The sequence below is a fragment of the Mus caroli genome, chromosome 12 (assembly GCF_900094665.2).
Source record: "Mus caroli chromosome 12, CAROLI_EIJ_v1.1, whole genome shotgun sequence".
Lineage (NCBI taxonomy): Eukaryota > Metazoa > Chordata > Mammalia > Rodentia > Muridae > Mus > Mus caroli.
In genome coordinates this window covers 103,559,456-103,565,274 of record NC_034581.1, presented here as the reverse complement: position 1 = coordinate 103,565,274, position 5,819 = coordinate 103,559,456, and the positions used below count along the sequence as shown (strand labels likewise).

Here is a 5,819-nt window from a genome sequence, read left to right as displayed (position 1 = left end):
ACGGACCGGGCTCAGTCAGCTAAAAGCCAAGCGAGTCACTACTGGAGTAGATGTAGCATCCCATGAAAGGGGAGTTGAAAGAGCCCACTCCACAGATATCATCTCTAATGGGTAGACTCTCAGAGTACCCCAGAGATGGAGCCTCCTTCAGTAGCACCCATAAAGAACTCACTACTGCAGGACTGTCAAGGACGGGGGAGTCCCACCTGTGGCCCGAAGGCTACGGCATCCCAGGATAGCTATGGTTGTGACTACAACATCATAAACTTACTTAAAACATGATAAGACTTTCACTGTAATTTTTAAATTATGCATCATTTACTTCCGATTTTTCTCTCTCACTGTGTGATAGTTTGTATATTCTTGGACCAGGGAGTGGCACCATCTGAAGGTGTGGCCTTGTTGGAATAGGTGTGACCTGGATGGAGTAGGTGTGTCACTGTGGGTGTGGGTATAAGATCCTCACCCTAGTTACCTGGAAGTCAGTCTTCCACTTGCAGCCTTTGGATGAAGACAGAACTCTCAGCACCCCTTGTGCATGGTAGAACTCTCAGCTCCTCCTGTGCCATGCCTACCTGGATACTGCCATGCTCCCACCTTGATGATAATGGACTGAACCTCTGAACCTGTAAGCCAGCCCCAATTAAATGTTGTTTTTTATAAGACTTGCCTTGGTCATGATGTCTGTTCACAGCAGTAAAACCCTGACTAATATACACTGTTTACACTTTTCTTCTTGGCCTCCAGTTACACAGCCTTGAAAACTCTGACCATGCTATAAAACACAGGTGTTCACTCCTAATTTTTTCTTGTTTTGCTTTTGTACATAATATTTTTATACATTTTGGGGGAATTTATACAATGTATTTTGACCATGATGACTTCATCCCAACTCCTCCTGAATACACCCTCCCCCTCCCTATGCCCCCCCCCCCCCCCACTCACTCAACTTCAAGTTTTCTTCTTCTTCTTCTTTCCTTCATCAAGACTGATTTGTCATCTGACTACTCTTGGGAGTGGGGACTCCCCCAGAGCATGGTTGAGCCACTAGAAGCCACAGCATTAAAAAACCTGACTCCCTCTTCCAGAAGCTATCAAATGCCAGCAGCTCCTCCAGCAAGGGAGGGGACTTGATTCCCACCTTCTTCCTGCGCAGTGGCATCTTGTCTGGCTGGAGCTTGCTCAGGTATCGTGTTCATGCCACAACTGCCGTGAGATCGTATGTGAGGCTACCCTGCTGTATCCCCAAAACACTATTTCTTTAAAGTCATCTGCCTTCCCTGGCTCCTTTTTCTCTATTTTAAAAACTTTGTAGACGACAATGCTGTAGCTCTGTGTCACAGGAAATTAAATGATGTACTGCCGCACTTCTTGTGCATGTGGCTTCCAGGGTGTTATCTTCCAAAGGCAGACAGTCAGATTGGCACGGTTGGAAGTTATGCATGCCCGCGTGCCTTCGCAAGTGGAACACAAGGATTATCAGCAATGTTTTAACCTATCATTGCAAACAACAGCTGCTTACCTTTATTTGGAAAATTGTATACATCCTCACTTCCACATCTCAGCTGTGCCTCCTGGGTCACCCATACTTTCAGTCAACCACTCCCTTCATGTTTACACACCAGCAGCCGAGATGCAGAAGAAGCAAAACCATGATTTCTATTATTCTACCAATTAATTTTCATAATAAGAATAGAGACCGTCTTTGGCCTACTACTAGCTTTTAATCTAAATGTGAGTTCTACAACACGACCAAAGAAAGAGAATACAAAACACGAAAGATTATTAATGAAGGTAGATCTTCAACAGAAAGCAGAGACTACCTTTCTACTGAAGCAAATAGTGAGGTACTCCCCTTAACCTGTAGGGAACTTGTGCCCATTTCCAGAGACCATAACTCAGAGAGGCATCCTGTGCAAACACACCCTGCCCAATTCATGCACACCAAGGACTGTCTTAGCCATCAAGCAGATGAACTGAAGAGTCTGTCTTCTCAACAGAAGAGATCTTCAGCCACAGCTCAGACAGAGTCTATTGTAAAAGCTTCGTGAACAGGAACTTGTCTAATAACAAAACCATTCAGACCGCTCCACGACAGTGTGTTCACTGAGCGACGCACACAGAGCACAGAGGGTATAATGCACCCTGAAAAGGGAGAGAGACACCCTGGAAAGGGAGAGAATTTCTAATATAGTTTATCTCACAACAACATAGTCGAGAAAGAGAAGAATTGGGGAAATCTATCAGAAGAAATCTGGAAAATTGTGCTGTTGGTTTAAAATGTTAAGCTTTGGTCATTTCGACCCAAAAGGTTAGCCCTCAGTAGATTCCTGTGCCAGCAGGTAAAGCCTGTCCTACCCTACATCACAGGACTCCTGGCTCCTCAAGGATCATGCTTCTCTGTTCTGTTCCTCTCTACCCCACCCCAGAGATTGCTAGAATCCCCCTTCCCTGTGACACCTTACCCCACAGCCCTCCTGACTCCTCAAGGATCCTGCTACCCCATGCTGCTGGCTTATTCAACTCACCCCCCCATCCTCCACGATCTCATGTGCCCATACTTCCCAGGCTCCTGGCGCTAGCAACTTTATATCCCCAAGCCTCTAGCTAGGGCCAGTCCTTACTACCAAAGAGGCCAGCCAAGTCTTCTAGGTTCTGTCTTTCCTGCACTACCAGATAGGACCTGCTCCTCACAACCCCAACGATCATGCCCTGACTCCACACCTAGCTTCCCCAGGATCTCACACCCCCAACCTCCAGTTGATCTTAGCTGACTCAATTTAGGGCACACAGGGGTGGAGAGCCATGCCAGAAAGCAGAAGGGAGAGGCCCAGCAGGGAGTATGCTTATGCTGGCCAGTGACCATTAGCACAGACAGCAGCAGAGTCTGAAGAGAAGACTAGGTAGGGATAGAGTCAGCAGCTCTTGATACCCATCCCACAGAGGCCAGTCTCTCAACCTTCTTCTGCCTTTGTCTCTTTCTTACGATGTGCTCCCTCGCCTCCATGGAATGAAGAAAGTTTGTGTAAACAAGAAAGAAGAACTCAGCTAACAAACTCCTTCAGATATTCAAGTCCCAGCAAAGACTCGAAAGCACCAGGAAAAGCCACAATAGCATGCCCCATCTCCAGTGACTAACTCTACAATAATGACCCCCAGTGAGAACGACCTAGAAGAACTTCCAGACAAACAGTTCAGAATGATCATAACCTACGCTCAAACAACTCAAAGATACAAGAAAACGAAAACAAAAAGCTGGGTGAAAAGAGGAAGCCCATCCAGGATGTGAAAACAGTTTAAGAAGATAAAATTGCTGAAGAAAACCCAAATGCAGATGATGCTGGAAATAAGCTCTGTCAGACAGAGAACCCCAGTGGGAAGCCCACCCATACCGCAGATCACACGGAAAGCAGAGAGTCAGGGTGGGAAGATGATGCATAAGAGAAGACTGTGCACACCGAGGGGGGGGGGGTCACAGAGGAAGAACGAACAGTACAAGAACAATTGCTGGAAAGAGACCCAAGGAAACACCACAAAACCAACAAAACGATAAGAAATAACTTTCAATAGGAACTCTGATCGTCAGTTCTCTTGGCTTCCCAGATATAAACATAGACTAAGTACAGATTTGGCAAGGGAACAGGAGCCATTTTTGGCCTCCAGGAAACACACCTCACCACCAACCTTGTACTCATCCTACCTTGGACTGAAGAGGTGGGCAAAGGAGTTCCGAGGACACTAACAGGCAGAGCTGTCCTGATATCTGACTAAACTGACTTCAACGACACTAAACGTTTTACTCACCAAACACAGACGTAGTCAATTTCATAGCAAACAAATACTACAGGATATAAAATCCCAGATTAACCACAGCACAGTGATAGTGGGTGACCTCAATACTGCCAACAGTAGACAGCTGCGCATCCAGACAAAACTAAACATGGAAACATTGGAGTTAAGTGGCATCATAAATTAAATGAGTCTAACTGTCTTAGGGTTTGTTTGGTTTTTTTGTCCCGTGGTCTCTTAAATCATTTATTTCTCCCAGACGGAAGGTGGGCATCGCTACTGGTAGACAAACACAGAACACTGCGTGCAGCAAGACTTGAAGAACAGCAGTGCAGGTAAGTGAGGCCAGGACTAAAGCGAAGGTGGAACCGTTCCAGCCCACGTTGCCAGCGTTCATGTCATAATAGTTGGTGTAGACCCGGTCCCAGCTGATGTGCAGGTGATCAGACAGCAGGCCGCACAGCAGCTTGCTGTAGTTGCAGTTCTGGGCACCACTGATCTTGCCAATGCTGTGTAGGCTGCAGAGGGCGCAGGCAGGGGTCGTTCGTGCTGCTAAAAGTCATGAGCTGGTCTGCGACCACGTGCACTGCGATGTACTGTGCAGGCTTGCTGGTGGCCTGCGCCAGCTGCTGGGTGAGCTCCCACAGAAACCCCTCTGGCACGGAGGCAGGGGGAACATTGGTGTTCACAATGAACATAGGCATGATGGCAGAGAGACTGCGAGCGTGGGCCGGAGGAGGATGTCTTAGGATTTTCTTGCAGTGAAGAGACACCATGACTAAGGCAACTCTTATGAAGGACAACATTTAATTGGGGCTGGCTTACAGTTTCAGAGGTTCAGTCCCTCATCATCATGGTGGGAATAATGGTGTCGTGCAGGCAGACTTGGTGCTGGAGGTACCAAGAGTTCTATATCTTGATCTGAAAGCAGCCAGGAGGAGGGCCAGGATCACACTGGGCAGACTTGAGCATAGCTGTGAGACCTCAGAGCCCTGCCTCCATGGTAACACACTTCCTCTAACAAGGCTACACACCTCCTAATAGTGCCACTTCCTGTGGGCCAAGCATGTTCAGACTACATGCACACAATAAAATATTGTCCAGCAGTAAAGAAAAATGAAATTATGAATTTTGAAAGTAAATGGATATAACCCCCCTCTCTCTCTCACACTCTCACACCCACACCCACATATATATGTATATATATGTGTGTGTGTGTGTATATATATATATATATATATATATATATATAGTGATGCCACCCAGCCCAGACTCAAAAGACAAATGTCACATGTTCTCTCATGTACATACTGGTCATTTTAAACTTGGAATTCATGTGAAAGCCAGGTAATTAGAAATTGGCCATTGATCAAAACAGAAAAATTAAAATACAGATGGTGGGCTAGCTAATCCTATGTTAACTTCACACAAACTTAGAGTGTATTAAGAAAATACCCCTACCAGATTAGCTTGGGGGTAGTCCTGTGGGGCATTTTCTTGATTAACAGTTGATGTAGGAGGGCCCAGCACACTATGGGCAGGGCCATTCCTGGGCCTGTGATCTTGGGTGCTATAAGAAATCAGACTGAGCAAACCAAGGGGAACAAACCAGAAAGCGCTGTCCTTCCTTGGTCTCTGCATCAGTTCCTGCCTTAAGTTCCTGACCTGACTTACTACTTGATAGACTATCACCTGGAGGTGTAAGATGAACCGAATCTTCCCTCCCACGTTGCTTTTAGTCTTTGAGTTTTATCACATCAACAGACCCTAAAATGGGACTGTTTATCACAGCAATAGAAAACTACTACAGAAGTGGGTACTGGAGGTGAAAAGATTCAAACAGTGGAGGGGCATGAAAATGTGTGGATGGGAGGGCTGAATCCAATAAAGGGATGTGAAAAAGCTCAAGTGGACATGGAAATAGGATAGAGCAGGGGACAGGGACAAGGACACATGAAGAAGCCTTCTGGAAACCCACTAGTTTGTAAGCTATGTAAATAACATAATGATTTGGAAGGAGTTTAAATGGG

General features: G+C 46.1%; 1 pseudogene; it reads right to left on the bottom strand.

Annotated features, from left to right (window-relative positions):
• Window positions 1-3,991: 3,991 nt before the first annotated feature.
• Window positions 3,992-4,493, bottom strand: LOC110306593 (annotated as a pseudogene).
• Between the last annotated feature and the right edge of the window lie 1,326 nt (window positions 4,494-5,819).